General features: G+C 37.0%; 1 long non-coding RNA gene across 2 annotated transcripts in view; it reads left to right on the top strand.

Moving 5' to 3' along the window:
* The window catches only part of LOC112650805 (uncharacterized), a 29334-nt gene extending 18139 nt beyond the window's left edge, over positions 1-11195 (top strand). The window contains exons 2-4 of one of the 2 annotated variants that reach the window (XR_004810527.2): positions 3000-3068; positions 3442-3684; positions 10701-11195. This is a non-coding gene — a long non-coding RNA (uncharacterized LOC112650805). Of the gene's footprint in view, positions 1-2999; positions 3069-3420; positions 3685-10700 lie in introns of both variants that reach the window. The other variant, XR_004810528.2, reaches the window with a different exon arrangement.
* Positions 11196-27564: the final 16369 nt, after the last annotated feature.

Genomic DNA, 27564 nt, shown 5'->3' on the forward strand with positions numbered 1-27564 from the left:
TTGAATATGCAGAGAAAGGAGAACCCTCTCGCAATATTGGTTGAAAGGCAAAGTTGTCCAGTCACTCTGGAAAACAATATGGAGTTTCCCGAAAATGTTAAGAATAGAATTACCCTACCATCCAGCAATTGCGCTACTAGATATTTACCCATAGGATACAAAAATACAGATTCAAAGGGACGCATGCACCCCAATGTTTGTAGCAATATTATCAACAATAGCCAAAGTATGGACAAAGAAAAGGTGGCATATACATATGACGGAATTTTATTCAGCCATCAAAAAGAATGAAATCTTGCCATTTGCAATGATATGGATGAAGCTAGAATGTATTATGCTAAGCAAGATGTCAGAGAAAGATGAATACCATATGATTTCACTTACATATGGAATTTAATAAAAAAATTTTAAGAAACAAAGCAGATTAACTATGGGAAGGGGGATGGGTAAACAAACCTTAAGAGACTCAAAGATAGAGAACAAACTCGGTGTTCATGGAGGGAAGTGGGAGAAGGGGATGGGCTAGTCATTAAATTCTACTCCTGGAACCGATATTGTGCTTTATGTTAACTAGAATTTGATAAAAAGTTAAAAAAGAAAGGAAGGAAGGAAGAAAGAAAGAAAGAAAGAAAGAAAGAAAGAAAGAAAGAAAGAAAGAAAGAAAGAAGGAAGGAAGGAAGGAAGGAAGGAAGGAAGGAAGGAAGGAAGGAAGGAAGGAAGGAAGGAAGAAAAGAAAGAAAGAGGAAAGAAAGAAAAGAAAGAGGAAAGAAAGAAAAGAAAGAACAAAAGCTATTCAAATATAGAGACACATCATATCTTGATTTCTATTGTCAGGATTATAAGTTAAAATGCAAATATTATTCCCATTCCCATTCACAATAATAACTCTGAAATAGAGGAACCAAATAGATTTTCTGAAAGCAGTCAAGGAGTTTCTCAATTGACTTTTTCTAAACTCATACAGCTAATACAATACCACAATTTTGGGGTAAATCTTCCCTAAGACAGTACCTATAATATTTTAAGGTAATTATGGAGAATGCAATAGCCAAGTGGAGAGAAACATAGCATCTTTTTTATAATTTATTTCATTTGCAAGTAAATTATTCATTCATTACAATTAGTAGTAGTTGTATTATACTGCACAGAAGCCGTCCACGTGAAACAACCTAATGAAAATAGACTTTGCTTTCTTATTTTTTAAAAAATAGTGATATTATTTTGGCTTTTCATTCTATGTGGAATATTTCTGGGACCCAATATAAGATTTTTTTCTCATGTGAAGAATCTTCTTCATTCCTTTAAAAATAAACTATTGCATTAACTGCTCAGCTTCTCTCTGATTGGGTCAGTGCATAATAGCTCTAGAAAATGTTCTTTTCATTCAGTAGCATCAATGAATGGACCAGGATGTCGAATAACTTGAGATATAAATACACAAATTTAAGCAAAATAAAAATTTTAATGGCAAATGATAAAAATAAATGTAAATATATGAAAAAAGCAAGATGTAACTGAACTTCTCTGCCTCTAATATACTTCCACCCACTGAAACTTTTGCTGCCTGATAGTGCTTTAATTCAAATACTTTTTGATAGTGCTTTAATTCAAATACTTCTGTATAGGAAGTTGAATTTTTAGTTCACCCCGAGGTCTTCATGGAACAGAGAGAAGAAAAACAATCACCAAATTATTGTTATTCTATGCCAGCAAAATGACTCTCATTACTATAGATTATGAAGAGGAAAAAATTAGACATGCTGATCATTTAACATTATCTTAACTAGTGTTGTTTTGTGATAGCACTTTCACCAGCCGCAACAGTAGTAATAACTACATTTCTTCACCATGTGCCAGACTCCATTCAGTGTTCTATACAAACATATGTCACATATATAACATCCTGTGAAGAGGAAACCACTATTATTCTCATTTTACAGATGAAAAAATTGAGGTGCAGAATGGTTGAATTATATTTATCAAACAAAATTTTTCATAAGAAAGATCATCTGTCACGCAAAGACAAAATTGCACTGTATATGTATGAATAAAACAGATACACTCAAGGGGTGCCTACATGGCTCAGTCAGTCAAGTTATCAACTCTTGATTTTGGCTCAGGTTGGGATCTTAGGGTTGTGAGACTGAGCCCCATGTTGAGCTCTAAGCTGGGCCTGGAACTTGCTTGAGACTCTCTCTCTCTCCTCTGCCCTTACCCCTCTCTATAAATAAATAAACAAAACAGAAATATTTAATTAAACATCCCACCAGATTAACTCAGATTAACTGGACTACAGGCCCTATGCTCATCTGAAATCTTGCCATAGACAAAGCAATTCACTATTTCCAAGCAAACTTCAATTTACACTGGGAGATTATATACCCACATTGAATAATAATTTGAATGGACAAATACACATTAAGGAAGTATACTGTTTACATGTTAAAAGGATTAAGTACTTAAATAGAATTTTAATTAGGATACTTGAGAAAGAATAATTTTTACTGGCAGGAATTGAATAAACATATTTGTTGAAAACAAGGAAGGGATCACAGCCTGCCTTTTAATTAATTTACAACTCAAAAGACAAATTCTTGTGGGCCTTGATTGTATTATTTGTTGGAAGAATTGTTAGATGGTTCTAATTGATTGCATGTAACTCATTACTTTATAACATTCACCAATTACTGAATTCCTAATATTAAGAATTATTCACTCATTGTGTTTAAAATTGAGTTATGAGGTTAAAGCTGCATTGTTCAAGTGTTAAAAATTAATCCAAGTTGGGAATATTAAATGAGAGGTTGCATTGTAAAACCACAGAGCAGTAATATGTTGAATTTTTCATTTCTCTTGCAATAAATGTTTAGTTTTTTCACAAATGATAATATTGAGGTTATGAATAAATGGTACACAAAATAGACATAAAGCAACTAACTAATAATTTTAAGTGGTAGGTGTTAACTGCTGTTTTTGACAAAAATTTTTACTTTCCACAGGAATTCAAGAAGGAGGAAGATGATTCAAATCTGAAATATTTATAGAAGGATTCCTAGCAGACAGGGAAGGTGAGAGGAACATAATGAGCAATCATTAAGCACTGGTGAGAAGAGAGGAATCTGGATCACAAATCATAATGGAAAAACACAAAAGTTTTTTGCATGCACATACAGCTTAAAAACATTGTTTTTTTTAATGATCAAGCATTATCCCTAATCTATAATTATCACTAACCTATCATTAGTCAAAAATTTTGCTTTTATACTGGACTGATAGGAAAGAGCAATTGTATTGTTGTATTATTAATTGAGGTTTATGTTACACATAGATTTAGTAAAGAGCATGCTGATTATTCCTATTATGTGTTTTGTGGTTACTATGTCTTACCCTAAAGTCTCATTTCATTTCTTTTTTTTTAAGGATTTTATTTATTTATTTTAGAGAGCAGAGAGCCCTACACAGGGCTAGATCCCAGGACCCCAGGATCATGACCTGAGATTAAGGCACGCGCTTAACCAACGGAGCCACCCAGGAGATGCCCCCATTTCTTTTTATAATCATATAATTTTGGATCTTTATGTGTAAAATTCAAAAGTTATATCGGTTTTTGAGAAGAAATGGGAAAAATGTTAAATGCTCTTGTCATTTCTGGATTCTTTATGAAACTACATATATCATCTTTGAGTAAGTAGCTATAATTTTTTAACTTGATTTTTTAGGGTCTTTTTGAGCAGAGTAAGTAATTTTGCAAAAATAGACATGAGTGGGAACAGAACGATTTGCCAAATAAAATTTAATATTTTTGACCATTTACAGAAAGTAATTTTAAATGAAACAGATTTTCATCCCATAAAGCCATTAATCATAGGAAAAGAAGCATAGAAGCAGAACAAGAAAAGGTGTTATAGATTAATTTCTGTATCACAAGAAGCTACAGGGAATTTCAGAGTAAGTGTAAAATCACAATATTTTAAACAAAAGGCCCTTTTACATGTGCCTTAATTTCAAAAATGTCTTTGAAAGCTTTGGAAACTTCATTGTCATTGATTAATTGAATTGCAGAATTAAAGAGGTTATATGTTTTATAGATTTCCTTTTATGTACAATTTAAATCAGAGTTTCATTCATCAAACCTTAGAAACAGATACAGCAAATAATTAAAGATCTGCTTCTCTTTTGTCTGAATTCTCATTGTTGCCTTCCATCTCTAAGCCAATGTTTAACTCTCTCCAAGCTCCACACATGATCCTTAGACAAGGGACCAGTCGGTGGGACTCCAGTCAGTGCATGCACTAGAAGGGACTTGTGATGTCCCCAGATGGAATGTCTGCAGGTGAAGGCACAAGTGCCATGGCAAGGATAGCCAAGGTAGCACCATGGGAAAGAATGCAGGGATGAAATCAGGGCTGGGAATAAAGAAACAGGTTGCCCAAGAGTTTCCCCGGTTTCTTAAGTTGTTAGATATGTTAACCATACAACCTGTCAACAAGAACAAAGCAAACATGCTACATTCAAGAAGACAGTGTGTGTGTATCTGTGTCTCTGTGCATCTTCTTAGTACATAATAGTAGAAATATGTGTATCTTGAGATATATAGATACATACACATATACAACTGTGTGCACATATACACACATATATGTATTTATACATACAATTTCTTTCATTGTTCCTAAAATAGAACATGGACTTATTATATCTACAAATTGTTTCTCCCTGGATAACTTTTTGAGATAAGCTGAAGAACTTATACTTGGGCATACCAATTTTCCCAACAAAAAAAGCAACAATCAAAGAAAAAGACTAATAGCAGAGTTCTTTCTTCCCAAATTTTATTTAAACTCAAGTTAGTTAACATATAGTGTAGTACTAGTTTCAGGAGTAGATTTAGTGATTCATCACTTACATATAACATCCACTGCTCATCACAAGTGACCTCCTTAATGCTCATGATCCATTCAGCCTATCCCCCCACCCTCTCCCTCTGGTAACCACCAATTTGTTCTCTAAAGCCAAGAGTCTCTTATGGTTTCCCTCCTTCTCTGTTTCTATCTTACTTTATTTTTCCTTCTCTTTCCCTATGCTAATCTGTTTTGTTTCTTAAATGCCACATAGGAGTGAAATTATATGGAACTTGTCTTTGACTGACTTATTTCACTTAGTATAATCACTCTACTTCCATCCATGTCATTGCAAATGACAAGATTTCATTCTTTTCAATGGCTAAATAATATTCCATTGTATATATGTATACCACCTTTACTTTATCCATTTATCAGTCAATGTACTTTTGGGCTCTTTCCATATTTGGCTATTGTTGATAATGCTGCTATAAACATTGGAGTGCATATGCCTCTTCAAATCTGTATTTTTGTATCCTTTGGGTAAATACCTTGTATTGCAATTGCTGGATTGTAGAGTAATTCTATTTTGGGTTTTTTTTTTAAGATTTTATTTATTTATTTGAGAGATAGTGGGTAAGAGAACACAAATAGGGTGAGGGGCCAAGGGGGAGGGAGAAAGAGAAGCACACTCCCCAATGAGTAGAGAGCCCACTGCAGGACTCAATCCTGGGACTCCAGGATCATGACCTAAACCAAAGGCAGCTTAAACAACTGAGTCACCCAGGTGCCCCTATTTTTAGTTTTTTAAGGAAAAAACAAAAAACAAAAAAAGGGGGGAACAGTCACTGTTTTCCAGAGTGGCTGTACCAGTTTGCATTCCCACCAACAGTGCAAGAGGGTTCTCCTTTCTCTGCATCCTTATCAATATCTGTTGTTTATGTTGCTAATCTGGCCATTCTGACAAGTGTGAGGTAATATCTAATGGTAGTTTTGATTTGTATTTCCCTCATGATGAGTGATGCTGAGCATTTTTCATGTCTGTTGGCCATCTGAATGTCTTCTTTGGAAAAGTGTCTATTGATGTCTTCTGCCAATTTCTTAACTGGATTATTTGTTTATTGTATGTTGAGTTTGATAAGTATTTTAGATTTTGTATACTACCCTTTATCAGATATGTCATGTGCAAATATCTTCTTTCATTCTGTCAGAAGCCTTTTTGTTTTGGTGATTGTATCCTTTGCTGTGCAGAACCTTTATCTTGATGGAGACCCAATAGTTCATTTTTGCTTTTGCTTCCCTTGTTTCAGGAGATGTGTCTAGTAAGAGTTGCTATAGCCAAAGTCAAAGAGGCTGCTGCCTGTGTTCTCCTCTAGCAGTTTGATGGTTTCCTTCTCACATGTAGGTCTGTCTTTCATCCACGTTGCATTTATTTTTCTATACAGTGTAAAAAAAGTGATTCAGTTTAATTCTTTCACATGTCACTGTCCAGTTTTCCCAACACCATTTGTGGAAGAGACTCTTTTTTCCATTGGATAGTCTTTCCTGCTTTGTTGAAGATTAGTTGGCCATTATAGTCATACGTCCATTTCTGTGTTCTCTGTTCTGTTCCATTATCTATATGCCTGTCTTTGTGCCGGTACCTTACTGTCTTGATGACTACAGCTTGGTAATACAGCTTGAAGTCCAAAATTGTGATGCCTCTGACTTTGCTTTTGCTTTTTCAACATTACTTTGGCTATTTGGGGTCTTTTTATGGTTCCATACAAATTTCAGATTTGTTTGTTCTAGCTCTGTGACAAATGCTGGTGGTATTTTGATAGGAATTGCACTGAATGTGTAGATTACTTTGGGTAGTATAGACATTTTAACAGTATTTGTTCTTCCAATCCATGAGCATGGGATGTTCTTCTATTGCTTTGTGTCATCTTCAATATCTTTCATACGTATTCTATAGTTTTCATTTTACCTCTTTGGTTACGTTTATTCTAGGTATCGTTTGGGTTTTGGTGCAATTGTAAATGGGATAATTCCTTGATTTCTCTTTCTGCTACTGCATTATTGGTGTATAGAATTGCAACAGATTTCTGTATCTTGATTTTATATCCTGTGACTTTACTGAATTCAATGGTAGAGTTTTAAAAAGAACTTCAGCATAAAATTATCTCCTATAGAAATATAGAATTATTTTTATGTGTGGAAGAATTTATGATATGATTTAAAAACCATCTGGAATTCTAAACTGAATGCATCATGGAAGTATGGTGGTATTCTCATCTCTTTTTTTTTTCAAAAAATATAATATTAATTTTCTGCTATTACTTTGGATCATAAAAAAAGAACACCTGATTTTTTTCAAATGGAATGATGCATGCAAATAATTGGCAATATTTACCTATTTCTTTTTTCTTTGTATTGAACTTTGTTTCAATGTTCTGAAATTTCTGAAACATTAACTCTCAATCAGAAATGCATATGATGTATATGTTTAAAATATTTTGGAAAATGAGAGAGAAGGAAGTGAATAAGCAAAAGAGAATGGCAGGATGTTGATAGCTATTAAGCTGAGGGATGAGTATATGGGAGTTTATTGCGTGATTCTCTCAGCTTTTGTGTGTTTGGAAATCTCCAAAATAATTTTTTTAATCTGGTAAAGATTTTTTCATTAAATGGTTTCCACTTAAAACTACAGATTTCAAAACCTAACAATAACCACAAAACAAATGATCCACAAACATTTTTCCTTCCAATTTTTACACTACACTGTCATCATTTGTCTATTTTATACTATTAAACTTGAATGGTCATTTGAGAGACACATTTCTGAGGTCACTCTTCTGATTTAGCTTACTGGCTAGAGATCTGCAAGATTGTCTCTTACCATCTCCTGCAGCCTTCCTGACAAGACTTTGAAGATACACACAACAACACATACATGAATTTACATGAAAATGTCTCAATATCAGAGCCATTATCTGCTTCCAAGAATTTGAGTCCTCTTTCAGTTTCTTAGCAAGATGGGCATTCTCCCCTTAAGCCAAGTAAACTTGTAAGCAACATGAGAAAAATAAAACCAAATTCAAAGACAGAACCAGCTCTGCTTTGTCCTGGATGGTTCAGGATGGTAACTTATGCAGTGAAGCAAGTCATTGCCATTGGTGGACATTCTTGCTGCCACCAGCCACTTTGCAGACACAGCCTCAGTGGTAAAGCCCATATTGTCTCCTGGTGAACTAACTATGCTTGAGCTGTTATGGTGTTATTTAGCAGACTTCACTATAGTTGACCATTTGATTGGACCAGAGGTAAGCACTATGCTTGATCTTAGAATATTAGTCTCCATGGAGCCCATGGTAATGGCTTATTCTAAATTTAAAGATACTCTGAAAGAATGGATAGTAGATTTTGTAGGTTAGCTAAATTGGTAACATAATGTAATCCAAAATTTATCCCATGAGCAAAAGCATATCAGAACTTGGCTCCAAAATTTTGTCACAATTTGAAAAGAAAGTTGGCATAAAGCATTTTAGTCAGCTTTCTGAAAACAACTGTTGATTCTCTTGACAATCTCCTCATATCTTGTCAGGTTCTAGAATGGCTTGGTGGAATGTATTTGCTAACACCAACAATCAGTGCTGTAAAAAGTATGTAAATCAGAACAATATTCCTTAAAGTGCCAGCTTATAAATGCAACAAAAACAAGGCATCTACAATCAGATTTATCAATATTAATTCACAATGTCCCAAGGTATCAGTGTGACTCACATAGTGTTTGTATGCCTTCAGTTTTCCACAGGGAGATATTAATAGTGATACCACATTCACGGACATTTTCCCAAGACTCAGGCTTTTTCCATCTCAGCAGCCTCCTTCTCAGACTTCTCAACAACCTAGTTCCTGATTCCACTAATTTTCTCTTTTTCCAGTCACAGATCCCTTATATATATTTTTAATGCCCAGAGTTTTTAATGTTTGCATGAAATTATCACATTCAGTTTTTGTATAATTATAACATGGTATATAGATCAAAGAAGATGACAGCACTATTTCATTCTGCAGTTTACTAACAATTCTTTGAGTATTGTCTTTGGTTTGGAGCCACACACTTAAAAATGAACATTTTTTTAAATGAAGGATATACTGTGAAAATCCATTATAATGACAAAGTGACCCAGAATCACATTACATAAGTAGCAACTGGAAAGAAAAAAAAAGAGGAGAAGGGGGATAAAGGACCAGAAAATGAGAAGATTTGGGCTGTAGTTAAGAAAAGGATAGAAAAGGGAGCAATGGGGTGGAAATAACAGATATAGATTTGGACTCAATTGAAAGAAAGAAGTAACAAGATCTGTTAAAATAAAATGTGATGCCCCAGGAGACAAGCATATTCCATCACTGAAGGTGTTTAAGAAAAAATGAGATAAGCATCTGTCTGGAAAACTTCATACTATTTGTCTGAATGACTTCTAAAGTCTCTTCCAGTTGTAAAAGCCTCTAAGCTTTTCTTCCATTCTGAAATTACTAAATAGAATTCTCTACTGTGAACAGGACTGGCCGTGGGCTTCTTTCTTTTATAACAGTAGTGACGAAACATCAGTCCCTCCAAATCTTAATGTTCTCCAAACATTAAAAATGTTGCTAGAACATTTTATGTAGGTTTTACTTATTGTTTGTTAAAATCTCAAAAAAAAAAGACATTTTTAACTCAAAGTAGTTGAATGCTTATTATTTTCCCATGTTAATAAGCTCTTCAATAAAGTATGTTTCTAACATATTAAAACATTTCCATCCTCTGGTATATAGTCTTAACATATTTCATAGGAATGAACTACCAATTGCATATTTAATTCCAAGGAAAGAGGAGGGTTAATTTGTGCCAGTGTTCTTTTAGGCTACTCTTACAGCCTTGATGAAGAGCATGATGGTTAAGAACACCATCTTTAGCACTGAACAGATGTGGGTCCTTTTTCAGGCTGTCCCAATGACTTAACTATGCATACCTCTGCCAGCCAACCTTCCTGTCTGAGTCTCTGTTTCTTCATCTGTGAATATAGATACCATCACTGCCTATCTGTATTATTATTGTAAATTAAGTAACACGTGCAAAGTATCTATCATAGTATGTGACATATAGTGATCATTCAATAAATATGAGCTGCTGTTATTGCTTCTGCTGTCAAGAAAATTCTGTCATTACAGCAACATGGATGGACCTTGAGAGCATTATGCTACATGAAATAAGGCAGATGGAGAAAGACAAATGCTGTATGATCTCACTTATAGATGGACTCTAAAAAAAAAACCAACTCATGGAAACAGAGAACAGATGGGTAGTTGCCCAAGGGGGTGAGGGCAGGGACCAGGGGCAAACGGATGAAGGTTGTCAAAAGTACAAACTTGGGGCAGCTTGGGTGGCTCAGCAGTTTAGCGCTGCCTTCAGCCCAGGGCCTGATCCTGGAGACCAGGGATCGAGTCCCACATCGGGCTCCCTACATGGAGCCTGCTCCTCCCTCTGCTTGTGTCTCTGCCTTTCTCTCTCTCTGTGTCTCTCATGAAAAAATAAATAAAATCTTTAAAAAACAAAACAAACAAAAAAGTACATACTTATAAATAAGTCCTGGGGATATAACTATAGTTAATATTACTGTACAGTATATTTGCTAGTTGCATCTTGTCAGTTCAAATGAAAAAATGAACACTAAAGGTCATATTTCCCCCAGGTGTGGCTGGACCAGCCAAGGAATGTATAGGAATGTAACCCTAGTAGCTTGCAAGTAGTTAATCAGCACTACTCTAAAGATATGATCACCAGATGTACCTAATGAAATCTTTAACATAGCGAATAATTATATTTTTCAGATTTCAAGTTTCTTAAGATGGAGAGGACCTCTGGGGAACCGGACAAAGTGGCACCAGAGCACCTGCTAGCATTAATCATGGGTCTCCAATCAAAGGTGTCCACCCTCTCAGGTGAACACTGCCCTAAATTTTTGCCCTTTAAAACCCTCACTTGCAAGCCATTGGGGAGTTCAGGACTTTAAAGGATTAGCTCCCCATTCTCCTGGGTAGTGCCACACCAATAAATAGCTTGTCTCTCTTCATTGCAAAAGCTTGCTATCCATTTTTATTGGCTTGCTGTGAATCAGGTGGACAAACTCTCATTTGGTGAAGCTACACTAAGAGAACCTGTCTTAAGAGTTCTCATCACACACAAAAGAATTGTAAGTCTGAGAGGTGATAAATGTTAATTATACATACTGTAATCATTTTGCAAACATATACCTATGTCAAATCATTATGTTGCATAATACAATGTTATATGTCATTTATATCTCAATAAAACTGGAAAAAATATCATGGCTAATTTTCAGACATTGAAATAACAACTAGAAGGAGGGAGAGGAAGAAGAGGAGAAATAGAAGTAAGAGGGGCAGAAGAAAATTTATCTTATCCCACATAATAAATCAAAAGGAAAATTTACATGATAACCCAATGCTAATGACTTGACTTCATATTTTAATAGCTCCTTCACTCTCCTTGTAACATGAGTATTTTTTACAGAAATAGCTAAAGTTTTTTAAGCTTTTGGTTGAAACAAACCAACAAAAAGACCTAAACTAACTCATTAAGTTTTATGCTGTTAGTATTATTTTTCAATTCAGTAACTATATTTTCCTGTTCATTGAGTCATGGACCAACATATAAAAATATTCATGGAAGACAGTACTCAGACCAAAAACACAGTGTGTAAAAGCTCACGCAAAACATTTGTAAAACTCTAAAATCAATTGTGAATCCTAAAAACTCTTTTAGTTTGTTCAAAGAGAGAGAAAAACTAAGAATATAGCATCATTACTTTCAAGTAAAAACGTAGGATGTATTTAAAAATTACTCTCACAAGTCTCAGGAAGATAGTTCAATAGATCTGTGAAGAAATACAGGGGACTCCGTGGCCATGGATGACAGCACAGCACAGTTAGGGGCCTGGGTCTTGGACATGGAAAGGCCTTGGTCAAATTCCACCTCCACCACTTTCTAGGCTGCATAAAATTGGGCAAGTCGTCAACATTTCTTATTCTTAGATTTATTTTCTATAAAATGAGGGTAACAATAGCCCCTGTCTGCTAGAATTCTGATAATGCATAAGTGCTTAGCAAAGTACCTGTCCATGGCAATTATTCACTAATAAGATTACCAAAATTAAGGTCTCTTAAGCAAGATAGATGGCCACTCTACTGGCTTATTCCAGGATAAGCAAGAAACAATTCCTATTTCAAAAGAGCTTTACTGAGGATTCCTAGGAAGTTTCCATGATCTGACGGTCCATAAAGCAAAGCAGAGGGAAAAGAAACCTCTAGAGAAAAATTGCCTCTAGCACAAAAACGCCTAGTTCCAGCTCTGCATTTTATTAACACATTGGGAGAAATTTGAAGTAATCTGGTAACATAGTTCTTAAAATGGGATTTTTCTCACATCATTTCAATAGTACCTTTCAACACTCAAGTAAACATATCCATTTGGAACCTAGTCTACCACAAAGAGCAAATCAGGAGGGAACATAGTTTTTTCGTGTTGTCAATCCAAGTCATCACATGAGAATATGTCAGTAATAATCAAAAGGTACCATGAATATAAAAATTATCATTTTAGAGACAGTTATTTGAACAGTTTCATGCTATTTGTCAGAATCAGAAATTGATTCTTCCAGAAAACTAGAGAATAAAATAAACGAGCTCCCTTCACAGTTGATGATGTGGAATGGGGAAAGAGAGGTGCAATTTGTTCATTAAACACATTGAAACTTAAAAACTTTGCAAAAATGTTATAAATAAATGTTTCAGAGCATGAAGTGGTTTTTATTAAAAAGTCATTCTTTCAGCCAAGTACTTGATCTTTTAGTTCTACTTTTTTTGTTCTTTCAATCTTTAGGCTTACAAGTCCTAGCCCACAGTAAATACATTTCAGTAAAGAAATGATAACCTTAGACACCAAGTACCACAATTTTTAATTTAGTTATTGTAAAATGGCACAGAAAACTAAGTGGCATATTCAGAACCATACAGGCTTAGAAAAGGAGGGAAAAGAGATAGTCATGCTAGGTTTGAATACTGACACCTTTTACTATCTATAACTCTGACATCCTAAGCTCTCTGAACTTTAGTTTCTTTTTGTCAATGGTGTATAGCAATAAATACTTGCAAAGTTGCTGTAAGATACACCAATACATAATAAGAGCCTAGTACTTTATAGGCTCTATTCATCATGACATCTACAAAGAAATCTCATATTCTCAAGGAGAATTTGCTGCTTAGAGCAAGCTTTGGAATTTTTGTTGTGGACTGCTCCAAGTGTCTTCCCAGTTACCAGGCTAAGGGAATGTTCTGCTTCCAACAGATACAGCTGGACATAACTGAATTTTTAATTCAGCATGGCCTGTCCCTATCAGGAAATTGAACTGCCCATGCAGGACTCCAGATCAGTTAGAATCATGCAGATGCCCACTGGGCAGGCAATACTGCCAATGAGAGCTGAAACCCAAATGCAAGGCTTGAGCAGGCGATGGGCCAGGTACTCAGAAAGAGCTCAGGGCCACTGGCTCAGAAATGACAGACACTAGAAAAAACAAAATTGGCAAGGGCTCATCATAAGGGAGATGGGAGGAAGAGAAGTTCCATCTTTATCTGAAGCAGTCCTGAAACCTTTTATTCTAAAAATCCTAGGCAGATTTACGTGGATCCACGCTGTTTCTAGTACTGCTTTCCTTTAGTCAATAAACCTAATGCCACCAAATCTTTTAGCCTTTTTCATCAGGTGGAAGAATTTCCTGTAGTATTATCGAGGCTCCAACTGATTGTTTAGTTGCCTAAAAGTCCTGAAAGAGATCTTTCATCTTCTTGGCTAACAATAGTTTATGTTTTTATTACATTCTCTCTCCTAGCTCTGGATCAACTTTTCAGTCACCCCTCAGTCTAGAGGATATATATCATCATCTTTTACTTTCTAAAACTTCATTCTTACATCCCACCCCACTAGCTAATAGATGCTTTCCTTTCCCTGCAGCTGGTTATAATTAATAAATTATAAATTAGACACATCTCAGCTGTTTCCCTTTAGCAATGTCTTAGCGATGGCTCTCTGTAGGAGCTTGGCAAAAGGATTTCTTCAGAAACAGTTCCAAGCAAAAAATTTTGTAGTTATCAAGTAATAGAATCCAAATCTTCAAACTTGTCATTTTGGATAAAAGCTGAGGCTGTGAGGATGTTTGTCTAGGGACTCCTCTCAATTTAAAGAGCCAACACCTGGCATCAGAATCTAGCTCTTTTGAATCTTGGTTAATTTTTGCATTATACCACATGCTTCTCCTCTTAAAAGTTCAGTATAATTTAACGAAATGAAGAAATTTTTAATAGGATTGCATAGAAATTTGGAAAAAGATTATGTTGATTCCATCATCAAGGCTCAGATGAGAGAAATAAAGACAGCTAGACACAGGATTCATAAAGGTCGGTAAGAGGTGGGAAAAAGATAATTTGAGTCAATTCATTAAATCATGAAGCTGCATCTTTGATATACTTCCCCAAGAGAACACTTGTAAATGAGTCACCTAACATCTCCAATCATCGGATCACAAATCTCTATGTCAATAGGGGAAACTATTATCCCATACCTATCTGCAAGTACTAATTGCCTGATAATGACATTTACATAATGAGTCAATGAGACAGTGAAACAACAAAAAAATGTCACTTAAAAATGTGCTTAAGGAGGCACACAGTCCTCACAATGATAGTTTTACTCCCCTCACGACAAACTTTTTCACATCCTTTAAAGAATAATCCCCAGAGGTTTAATGAGCTGAGCTCTGTACAATGGGAATTATAGGAGATATAAGATTAGCATTATGAGACATGAGGCTAAAATTCTTTTTTTTTTTTTTTTAGGCTAAAATTCTTATTAGGGCTACAAAGTTTCACACATGTATAATAATTTAGGAACTGCATAAGTACTCTCTAAGTTCTAAAATGTGAGTTCAACAAAAAATTAAAAATAAATAAAAATTAAAATTAAAAAATGTGAGTTCAGATAATAAGTACCTCAATTGTCTGATGATGGAAATGAAATTATTCCATATTAAAAAGATGTCTGTGTCTTGTTATTACTATATTTAGTTATTGTATTAGTCAAGGTTCTCCAGAAAAAAAAAAAAAAAAGAAGAATAGATACAATGACACTTATGGGTAGGGTGGGGGAGAAAGATTTATTTTAAGGAATTGGATCATGCACTTATAGGGGCTCATAAGCCTGAAATCCATAAACCAGACCATCAGGAAATTCAGAAAATGTGCTGTGGTTGATGCTGTGGTCCTGAGCTCAAATTCAGCTCAAGAGTCTTTATTCAATCTTTGATCTTTCTGAAAACTACCTTCATGACAACTTCTAAACTGGTGTTTAACTAAGCCAGTGGGAACCACAGCTTAGCCAAATTGACACATAAATTTAGCCATTACTGTTATAGACATCCTTATCATAATCAAGGAAATAAGTACTTGTAGGAAAATCACACTCATCATAGTATTTACCACAACATATGGCATTTTAAAATTCTTTGGCATTCCTCCCACTGAGAGATTGCAGGGAAATCTGTCTCTCTCTGTGGCCTGAGCTTCTCACAATACGATGGCTTCATTCAAAGAGAGAGTATCCCAAGAGGCAACTTCTGAGAAGCATTTCAAGATGCATTCAAGGAGGAAGCTACACGACATTTTATGACCTGAGCTCAGAGGTCTCATGGTGTCACTTTTCCATGTTCTACTGGTTGATGTGGTCACAAGCATTCCCCAACTCAAGGGAAGGGGACATAGACCCCATCCCTTTCTGAGAAGAGTGTTCAAGAATTTGGGGCTCATGTTTAAAAACTGCCACAATTAATTAATATTAATTGAGCTGCTACTATGTCCCAGGCTCTATGATGGGCTTTTATGCTTCACTTAATCCTCCAACTTTCCTGAAATGTGATTATTATACATAAGTAAACTGAAGCTGAGAAATATTAAAACTCTTCCCAAATTCACACAACTAAAATGTAGCAGAACCAAGATTCCAATTTGGCATTCTGACTCTAAATCACCACACATTTTGTATAATGCAATACTGCCTCCTATCTAGAAATACAGAGAAGTACGGGTCAGTGAGTTAAGCATCTGACTCTCGGTTTTGGTGAGGGTCATAATCTCTAGGATCCCTGGATCAGGCTCTCAGCTCAGTGGGGAGTCTGCTTGGGATTCTTTCTATCTCCTTCTGCCTCTACCCTCCATCCTCTCTCTCTCTCTCCCCTCTCAAATAAATAATCTTAAAAAAAAAAAAAACAGAAGTAAAGAAAATCAAATTTAACCATAATTTTTTAAAAGATTTTATTTCATTGAGAGAGAGAGTATGTGAGCTGAAGGGAGAAGAGAGAACCTGAAGCAGACTCTGTGCTGGCACAGAGCCCAGTGCAGGTCTCTCTCCCATAACCATGAGATCATAGCCTGAGCTGAAACCAAAAGTCAGACACTCAACTAACTAACTACCCAACACTCCCATAATTTTTTTAAACTGCTACCCTTTTGTTTAGGTCTACTCAGCTTTCATTCATTCTTCTGAATACAGTGTTCTGAGGCAAATTTTAAAAAGTTTCCCATTTAAGTAGATACAGCCCCAATGTATCATGCCCTGGCAAGTGGAGCCCAGGCTAGATTTCAGTCCCTAGTCATCGCCTTGCAGGGCACCATCCTGAAATGCAAAAATATTCATGAAAAACTATGCAAGCTGACCTTGCCCACACCATTCCTCAGAGAGATGAATGAGGCAAACTCCTCCCTTTGCTCCAACTGGAACATGACCCGGGTCTGCCTAATGAGACTCAATTCCAGGGTTCTTACTCAAACTGTTAGAAAAGTAAATTATGTTATTTGCAGAGACACCCACCAATAAATAGCTTAAGACAAGAGTGGCTGGGAAATGCAAAACCTGAAGTAAAGCCACCACAGCAGAAAGCAGAATAAAAAGCTAAAGAATGTAACCCTGGATCCAGCCTTGCCTAAAAGCTAGACTTATCCCTGGACTCTGCAGATACTTGGGCTTAAAAACCACCCTCTTTTCTTTTTAGTTTTAAAGACCAGTTTCTGTTGAGTTTATGAGACAAAGTGTTCCAACTAATACATCTCCTTGGTCATGACTTCTTCATTTTCCTTATCTGTAAAAAAACCAAATAACCTTGAAAATCCTTTCTAGTTTTATATATATATATATACCTTAGTTTCCTCGTTTTACAACTACAATGTAGGACAGAAGGGTTTTCAGCTCCCTTCCAAAGCTAATAGCTATGAATCTGTGATTTTGTATGGATTGTGGCAGAAAATGTCCTAGGAAATTATTTCTATCCAGATTACATCAGAGAATGCAGCAGGTTGAGAACAGCTCTGTAGCACTGCCACCTGGTGACTCTTTGGTTCAGCTATGCTTCACCTTTCTAATCAACAAGTAGAAACAAGTACAATTTCAAGATTTTGTGAAATAGTGTTCTAGGACTGAAACATATAAAGTTAAAATATATCATTACATTTCAAGCAACACTGATTATCAACTGGGCACAGGTCACCATAAAGATCATATGAAAATATCTGACACAGTCTCTGCTATCTCAGGATTTTAATTTCATGAGGACAATCATATGGTTCATACCAAAAGAAGGTAACAGAAGAAAGTAATAGAGGTAAATGATCAGAAGGCCACAGATGATGAAGGATTCCAAAGATATTAGAGGAATTTTAATTTTAATCATGAATTTTAAACATGAATGTTGAAAGTCTACAATGGGATACTATCACTATAGATAGAAGCATGGTCAGAAGGCAATACAGTGACTTATCACAGAAGATATTTAAGAAATAACTAGAAGACCACTTGGAAAGGAATACAGATGTGTTCAAGGGATGACTAGGACTAAGGGCTTAAAAAGGTAGTTATAAGTCATATTTCAGAAGCCTGAAAGTCAGTCTAAGGAAGCAGAGCATAGAATGAATTGAGGGTGAAACATCAGAAACAGGAATACAGGCAAGAACATGAGATAAATATGTCATGAGGACCTAACCTAGGGTGATAGTGGCAGGAAGACTGGATTAGAAAAAAAAATGCCAGAGCCATTTCTGAGTCAGACTCTACATGGTTTGACAATTAGTTAAATTTGCACTAGGAGAAAGGAATTCTTTAGGATGGACAAATGGAATCTCAAATTTTTTTTTAGCACAAATGGCCATAAAAACAGACATGCTGGGATACCTATGTGACTCAATCGGTTAAGCATCCAGCTCTTTTTTTTTTTTTTTTTCTATTGAAGTTCAGTAGCACCCAGTGCCCATCCCACCAAGTTCCCACCTCAGTGTCTGTCACTCAGTCTTGATTTCAGCTCAGGTCATGGTATCAGGGATGTGAGATCAAGGCCCACATCAGGCTCTGAGCTGGGTGTAAAGCTTCCTTATGAGTCTTTCTCTCCCTCTCCCTTTGATCCTCCTCTTATCCCTCTCTTAAAAAACAAAACAAAACAAAAAAACCAGACATACTATTGAAAGAAACAGAGGACTCAGGAAGAAGAGCTTTTTCACGTGAAGAAAAAAAATATCCTAATCCTCTATTCAAACATGCTAAAGTTAGAGCTCAGAAGGATTTCTGGTAAAAGATGTCCAAGCTACGTAGAGTTAGGAATAAATGTTTCCGTCTCAAGAGAGGGTCTGGACATAAAAATGCAGGGTTTGGAACCATCTTCGAAATAATTTAAACACATGATAATAGGTAAAATGCCATGAGTAGTTTGTATACAGAGAAGATTAAACACAATACACTGATGAACACCAACTTTTAGGAGATGGAAAGAAAAAAAAGAAATCAGTAGAGGCAGCAAAAGGAAAGAATCATAGCTAAAGGGAGTTTTAGGGTGGGGCAGTGTAAAGAAGCCAAGATAGAAAAGCATTTCAAGAAAATCAACAAGGGAAAATGCATCGGAGAATCGGAATGAGTAAAAAGATAAAAAATAACAAAGACTCTTTGTTGAACCACTAGGCAGTTGTTAAGAGGATTGTTAAGAGAATCTTAAGAGAATTGTTCCGGTGAAATTCTGAGGACAAAAGCAAGAGAAAAAGTAATGAAGGAATTCAGAGATCCTAGCCTACTCTCAAGTAATCTGTTGTAAGAAGGAAGGAGAGAGACAAAAATGATAGCTAAGACGAAAAAGGCCAAGGGAAGTCTTTATGGATGGAGGGCAGAAACTTGGTGAAATGGAAACATTTAAAAAGATGAAAAGGAGGGATGCCTGGGTAGCTTAGTGTTTGAGCATCTGCCTTTGGCCCAGGGCATGATCCCATGGTCCCAAGATCGAGTCCCACATCAGGCTCCCTACATGGAGCTTGCTTCTCCCTCTGCCTGTGTCTCTGCCTCTTTCTCTGTGTGTCTCATGAATAAATAAATGAATAAAAATAAAATAAAATGACAAAAAGGAGATGTCAGTTGGAAAGGCAAGATTCCAAAAAGAAAGGCCAATAAATCAGGACACGGCTGTAGGTATCATATTTGTAAAGAAGGGAAAATAATTTTTCCTCATGTGGGAGTAAATTATCAGCAGATGGGAAAAACAAAAAATTATTTTATGGCAGAGAGAAGGTAAAGTCCCATAAGCTGTCCCTTAGGTTGTTATTCTTGATAAATAAGACAGGAATACGTAGGGCAACCAACTCATCTCAGTTTAGCCAGGACTCTTCCATTTTAACCCTGAAATGCTCCATTCCTCAGGAAATCCCTTGGTCCAGGGCACACCAGAATGGTTGATAACCATAATCAGGGGTCAATTGCTGATGTCATGTGGGTGTGGGTTCTTATCTCAGTGAGATTAAGGAAGAAATTTTAGAATAAGTTTATGAGGAAACCTGATAGTTCATCAAAGATGGATAAATAGCTGAGTAAGAGTGATGGGCTATTTTATATCTTATTAGATGGCTGGAATTTGTAATGTCACTCAGTACAGTGTCATCTGCACAGGTTTGTGCTCAGCAGTAAGACAGGGAAACTGAAGGATTCCATAGAAACCTGCTTTCTGTTCCTTTTCCTGCTTCTATTTTTGCTAGGACCTGCACCTCTACTTTACGCATGCCTCAAAATCCAAATAGTGTAATCTTCCTTGTAAGGATCAAGGAGTTAGTGACTTCTTTAGAAGAGATAATATCTAAGGAAGGACCATGTGAGAATGACTGGATCATATTCATCATATTTCACACCACCAGAACTAGACATCTCTATGCCCAGATCTCCTGGCTCCAAGGAATAACACTTGGGCCCTTGTTTTTGTTCTAATCGGTTCCTTGATGCCTTACCAGGATCCTCAGTAAAAAACCCCAGACCCCAAACAAAGACAAGACCCCGGCCTTTCCTTCTTGAGTCTCCCAAACACTCTATCTGGACCTGAACTCTCTCTATACCTTCAATAAACTCTGCTTTCACCTTTTGCCAGCTTGCATTTGATTTCTATCCTGCATGCAGTCAGGGACCCTGTTGGCAGGTCCTGTGGGAGCCCCTCTGGGTCCTGGGACCTGGCCTGCCAGCATCAGCAGCACAGGACTATGAATTCAGAAAGGAAGGAAAAAAGGAAAATGCAGTTTATGGAGTTTGTTTCAGCTAGTAGGAAACGTATGTAGATTGTTTTCAAATGTGGGGAAATGACAGTTTCTTTTGTATATAAGCTGGAAGATTTTATGAATTTTGCTAAGATTAATTTCTGGCTCTGATGATTTCTCATGTGATCCTCCTTACTACCTTCCTGCTGGTGTTGGGCACCAAAGGACACACTCACATGACAATATGACCTCCTAGCCCTACATCTTCATGTCTCGATGCTCAGTGAGTTGGTACAATGGATTGTATGTAGCATTCCCGGACGTTATTCAGAAACAGCTAGCAAAAATTTAACTATACAGAGAAGTGACTGTGAATCACATAATGCCACTAAAGTCAAATAAAAGAATCCCTAGCCATCTTCCCTGATACTTGATCAAAAACCTCCTGCAACCATCCCTACACTCAACATGAGAAGTGTGATAAAAGTGAGTCAAAATGAAAAGAAACCATGTTCTAACCAATTGCAGTTAAAATATCTTCCTTTTACAAATTTTACAGAACCATATAACCTTCTAAATACATTGATAAGGGATCCCTGGGTGGCTCAGCGGTTTAGCGCCTGCCTTTGGCCCAGGGCGCGATCCTGGAGTCCCGCATCAGGCTCCTGGCATGGAGCCTGCTTCTCCCTCTGCCTGTATCTCTGTCTCTGTCTCTGTCTCTCTCTCTCTGTGTGTCTATCATGAATACATAAATAATATCTTTAAAAATAAATAAATATATACATTGATAAGTCCTCCTTCAGGTCCTCGAAAGGAGTTCATGCAACTGAGGGATGCTGAAACTTCATTAGCTTATCCACAAATCTACACCAGGTTTGCAGCCAATACTTGGATCGATGCTGCCCTACACACAAATATAGAACTTAAGTTAGGCCATATTAAAAGCACCATACTATGTCTTTACACATATTGTTGCCTCTGTCTCTGGAGACTTTTCCAGTGAAGAGCTTTCCAGGTGGAAGGAATAGCAAGTACAAAGGTCCTGAGGTAGAAATATGCTTGATAAATATGTGTCCAGTAGATTTTGTGTTCAAGGAATAGCAAAAAAGCCAACAGTGCTTGAGAAGAAGGAGAGGGGAGTAGAGTAGGACAACATGAAGCCAGAAGGCTGACCAGGCAGGTCTTGCAGCTCAGTAATAATACAAAGACCCTAACTTACTCTAAGTGAGTTTGGTTGCCAGGCACATTTTTCCCCAGAGGGCTTAAGTGAACCGACTCACAATTTTAAGGTTTCACTCTATTGAGAAGGACCTGTTGAATTCACAGTGGAGAATTAGCAAATATTGTAGCTTGTTTATCTTTGAGTTAAGGGTGATGATGGAATGTTATTTTAAAGCTGGCAGTGGAAAGATTTGTTTAGAAAAATAAAGCCCTCAGGACAATGGCCAAAATGGAGGAAGACAGGCATAGAACTGAATTGCTCCACATAATAGAGTTGGAGAAACATTGAGCCCTGGGGTCTGTGTGAGAAGGAGATTAATGGGTAGTGAGCCTTTTGGAAAGCCTGGAGCAGCCCGAGGCAAAAGGATGGAAGATTTAGGAACAAAATTTCCTGTAGTGGGGGAAGAAAAATATGAAATACTCAGTTTTGGATGTCCAACAGACTATTCCAAGATACAGGAAATCCTTCAGAAAATAAAAGATCTAATACATACAAATGCCTCCATGAGTAGTGTTTTGAGGAAAAGAAAGAAAAGAATGGTGACATGTTGGGGTTGACTTGAGTGGAGAGAAAAGATCAGTAAGAAAGGACAAGATATGAGGACCCAACAACTCAAGGAGTATAAGTAGAAGCAAGAGAGGGCCCGAGAAAAACGTTCATGGGAAAGATGTTGGGTACCTCATCACAGCTGGAAGGATTCAAGACATATTTTTAAAAATATTTTATTCGTTTATTTGAGAGAGAGTGAGCATGGGTGGGGGAAGGAGCAGAGGGAGGGGGAGAAGGAGACTCCCTGGTGAGCAGGGAGCCTGACTTGAGACACAGATCTCAATCCTACCAGAGAAGACAGAGACACTCAACCAACTGAGCCACCCAGGTGCCCCAAGGCATTACTATTTAAATAGTAAAAGAAGGGACACTTGGGTGGCTCAGTGGCTGAGTGTCTGCCTTTGGCTCAGGGTGTGATCCTGGAGTCCCGGATCGAGTCCCACCCTGGCTCCTTGCATGGAGCCTGTGTCTCCTCCCTCAACCTCTCTCTCTCTGCCTTTCTCTGTGTCTCTCATGAATAAATAAATAAAACTTTAAAAAATAAAAATAAAAAAATAATAAATAGTAAAAGAAGAGTAACTCTAACACTAGACTGGATAGAGGCAGGCAATAATCACATGTAAACCAGTGGGGTTACATTTGTATTCACAGTGTGCTGTGCATAATAATAAAGTATGGGAATGAATCAATCATTGTCAAAGAATAAAATTCACTTAAAAAATGAATTTTGGGGATCCCTGGGTGGCGCAGCGGTTTAGCTCCTGCCTTTGGCCCAGGGCTGATCCTGGAGACCCGGGATCGAATCCCACGTCAGGCTCCCGGTGCATGGAGCCTGCTTCTCCCTCTGCCTGTGTCTCTGCCTCTCTCTCTCTCTCTCTCTCTCACTGTGTGCCTATCATAAATAAAAAATTAAAAATTAAAAATTAAAAAAAAAAGAAATGAATTTTGAAATAGCTAACCATGATTTCTCACTGGGTAGTACTATTTATATTTTATATGTATGTATATGAGCTTTGGAGTTCCATTATGTTTTTGCTTTTCAAGCCAACATTTATTTTTAGCTCACTGTGTTCCAAATCCTGTGCTGTTTTATAAGAGCTCCATGACCTAGGTTTCATTACCATCCCACTTTATTTTTTTTTAATTTATTTTTTATTGGTGTTCAATTTACTAACATACAGAATAACCCCCAGTGCCCGTCACCCATTCACTCCCACCCCCCGCCCTCCTCCCCTTCTACCACCCCTAGTTCGTTTCCCAGAGTTAGCAGTCTTTACGTTCTGTCTCCCTTTCTGATAGTTCCCACACATTTCTTCTCCCTTCCCTTCTATTCCCTTTCACTATTATTTATATTCCCCACATGAATGAGAACATATAATGTTTGTCCTTCTCCGACTGACTTATTCACTCAGCATAATACCCTCCAGTTCCATCCACATTGAAGCAAATGGTGGGTATTTGTCATTTCTAACAGCTGAGTAATATTCCATTGTATACATAAACCACATCTTCTTTATCCATTCATCTTTCGTTGGACACCGAGGCTCCTTCCACAGTTTGGCTATCGTGGCCATTGCTGCTATAAACATCGGGGTGCAGGTGTCCCGGCGTTTCATTGCATTTGTATCTTTGGGGTAAATCCCCAACAGTGCAATTGCTGGGTCGTAGGGCAGGTATATTTTTAACTGTTTGAGGAACCTCCACACAGTTTTCCAGAGTGGCTGCACCAGTTCACATTCCCACCAACAGTGTAAGAGGGTTCCCTTTTCTCCACATCCTCTCCAACATTTGTGGTTTCCTGCCTTGTTAATTTGCCCCATTCTCACTGGTGTGAGGTGGTATCTCATTGTGGTTTTGACTTGTATTTCCCTGATGGCAAGTGATGCAGAGCATTTTCTCATATGCATGTTGGCCATGTCTATGTCTTCCTCTGCTAGATTTCTGTTCATGTCTTTTGCCCATTTCATGATTGGATTGTTTGTTTCTTTGGTGTTGAGTTTAAGAAGTTCTTTATAGATCTTGGAAACTAGCCCTTTATCTGATATGTCATTTGCAAATATCTTCTCCCATTCTGTAGGTTGTCTTTGAGTTTTGTTGACTGTATCCTTTGCTGTGCAAAAGCTTCTTATCTTGATGAAGTCCCAATAGTTCATTTTTGCTTTTGTTTCTTTTGCCTTCGTGGATGTATCTTGCAAGAAGTTACTGTGACCGAGTTCAAAAAGGGTGTTGCCTGTGTTCTTCTCTAGGATTTTGATGGAATCTTGTCTCACATTTAGATCTTTCATCCATTTTGAGTTTATCTTTGTGTATGGTGCAAGAGAGTGGTCTAGTTTCATTCTTCTGCATGTGGATGTCCAATTTTCCCAGCACCATTTATTGAAGAGACTGTCTTTCTTCCAATGGATAGTCTTACCTCCTTTATCGAATATTAGTTGCCCATAAAGTTCAGGGTCCACTTCTGGATTCTCTATTCTGTTCCATTGATCTATGTGTCTGTTTTTGTGCCAGGACCACACTGTCTTGATGACCATAGCTTTGTAGTACAACCTGAAGTCTGGCATTGTGATGCCCCCCAGATATGGTTTTCTTTTTTAAAATTCCCCTGGCTATTCGGGGACCACCCCACTTTAAATATCAGAATACCAAGTCTCAGGTAAAGTAATTTGCTCAAGTTTGTACAACCAGTTGGAGGAGAGGGTAAGGGCAAAGCCAGGATTTAAATTCAGGATGAGGATTCCAGAGCCCATACCTTTAATTATGTTCCTGTCTTCTTTTGTTTCACATGTCATATATCCGTCATCGTGTTTCAGCTCATAAACATGCCATTAATTCAAAAAGTGGAGGAACTGAATCTATTTGGAGAAAAATCCATAAGAGATACTAAAATGCACAAGTGGAAGATATTCAAATCCAATGAAAAATTCACCAGTGTTTACATTAGAGAAAAACTAAATATTGTAATACAGAAGAGAAATGGACAAAGTAACCTCATTTCACAGAATTAAAAACAAGATGAAAGAAATCACACGGAATCATTACAGTTTGAATAAACGCATTTTCTAAACATTTGTTTGGAGCTCCATGTGTTCAATATAGCTATTTTACCAGTCTGACCCAGGTACCAATGCTATAGTTAGGATACTCTAGTGACAAAGAGAACTGGAGATTGTACAATTCATGGTACAAATAAGAGGAGTTTTAACCAACATGTCTTGACCAAGGTTTTTTCTGTTTTTTGTTTTTTTTTTTTAAACTCTTACAGCTGCTTCCAAGATAAATTCAAAACGATGAGTCAGCCATCCTGTGCTTGTGGAAGACTCACAATCAAAGTATAACATGATTAGATAATAAGGAAAAGGACAGAAATCTCTTTCTGTCAGGAAGAGATTAAGCAAGAAGAGCCTTGAGATGCTGATAAGACTTAAACTTACATTACTTTTTTTTTTTTTTACTATAACTAGAAAACTCCATAGCTTATAAAGTGAGTGTGAAGAAGTAATGAGGGTTTTGCCCTTGAAATGCTTTCTTTTGGACAAAAAAAAAATAAAATGAAAGTCGTTCCAGTTTTATGATATAATTGACTCTAGAAAGAAGGAATAAAAGATTATTGGAAATTAATGAGTGCCCAGTATCTTAGGTACTTTTGTAACTGCTTGCCCTCAGGGTTGTCAGCTTTCTTCTAAAAGCAAAGCTGTTCAAGCATCGTTTTCCTTTCATTACAAGCTCGTGCAACATAGCTACACTCACTGAGCACATGAGCCTGTCAAACACCAAGGAGACACTGGAAATTATTTGTCCGTTCATCTAACAAATATTGATTAGGCATCTACTATGAGGCAAGCATTGCCTTAGGATGTGGAATCCAAAATTATAAAGACACAGTTCCTGCCATTGCCTCACTCATGGTCCGGAAGGAGAGACAGACATGCAAGCAGTCAGAGCTGATACTTGACTAGTGTGCACCAAATGACCTTCCCACCTGTTTATAGCTAGGTTCCTTCTATTATGTAAGTACCTATGCCAAAGTGGCCATTAAATACTTTAAACAGCACCCCTGTAAGCAATTACAGTGTAATGTGGTATGTCCTATATTAAAAGCACATATAAAATGCCAAAGAAACGGAGAGAGAAGATATTTGTCACATCCGAGATCGAAATGGAAATAATAGTTAATAACTTCATATCCTCTGTGACACTCTCTCCAAACATACCAGCTCACAGTGATATTTACGAAGAAACATAGACCTTTAAGGTTGGAAGAGACCATAGAAATTAGCTTGATCAACCTCCTCATGAGAGAGAGAGAGAGAGAGAGAGAGAGAGAGTTGGAATTCCAAAATAGCTTCACTGACTTCCTGCCATCACCCAGTTAAGGTCACAGGTAGGATAAGAATTCAAGGCCCAAAACTCTCTGATCACTATCCCACAACTAGTCAATAACACACACTATTGTACTTACCTGAGCCCTGTTTGTTTTATGCTCATTGTCCTACCTTCAATGCCTTCCATCCACTTTCTTACCTAAAAACCAGTAACTTCTCCAGAAGAATGGCAACAAAGACAACACCAAAGCAGCTAGGCTAAGAGGCGTGAGGCCAAATCCCATTTCCGTGAGATTTAAAATAGACCATGGGTATAAAACTCCTTGAGACTCCTTGCCTTCAGACTCTCTGACTTCAGCCCATTCTCAAAGTGATCTTTCTATTATAGATTTAATCAAGTTATTCTTCTGCCTTAAAGGGGAAAAATAAACATCTAAACATACAGAATTCTTGCAACCTTAACTCAGTCTTCATCGTAATCTCATCTCCAAACGCTCCCCACAGTATTCTGCTCCACTGACATTGAACTACGTATTCTTATTTCCCAAATCTGCCATGGTCTCCTACAGCTCCACTTTGTGAATTTCTACTCCCTGGCGTGTCCTCTTCCCTCTAGACTCACCTCCTACTCATGGATTCATCTATCTCCCTAATTCATCCTTAAAGACCTTGCTTCAATGTTTGGCATTTTAAAACCTCGAAAGTATTCATATACTACTTTTATAATTAAAAGACTAAATAATATTGTACTCCAGAGAAAAAGTATGACCACATTAAATGTTAACTTTTCTGTTATAATTTCCTAACTCACCCTTGCTCATGTAATGGCATTTCTATGCTAACCAGGTAGCTGTACCCTCCTCTGTTATTAATATCATAGTAAGTTTATGTGTCTGCCTCTACTCTGGGTCACTGAAACAGGAAAAGTGTCCTATATATCTCCACCATAAGCGTGCCGAAGAACTTAACTTACAAAGAATGAACAAAA

The sequence above is a fragment of the Canis lupus genome, chromosome 29, assembly GCF_003254725.2.
Source record: "Canis lupus dingo isolate Sandy chromosome 29, ASM325472v2, whole genome shotgun sequence".
Taxonomy (NCBI): Eukaryota; Metazoa; Chordata; class Mammalia; order Carnivora; family Canidae; genus Canis; species Canis lupus.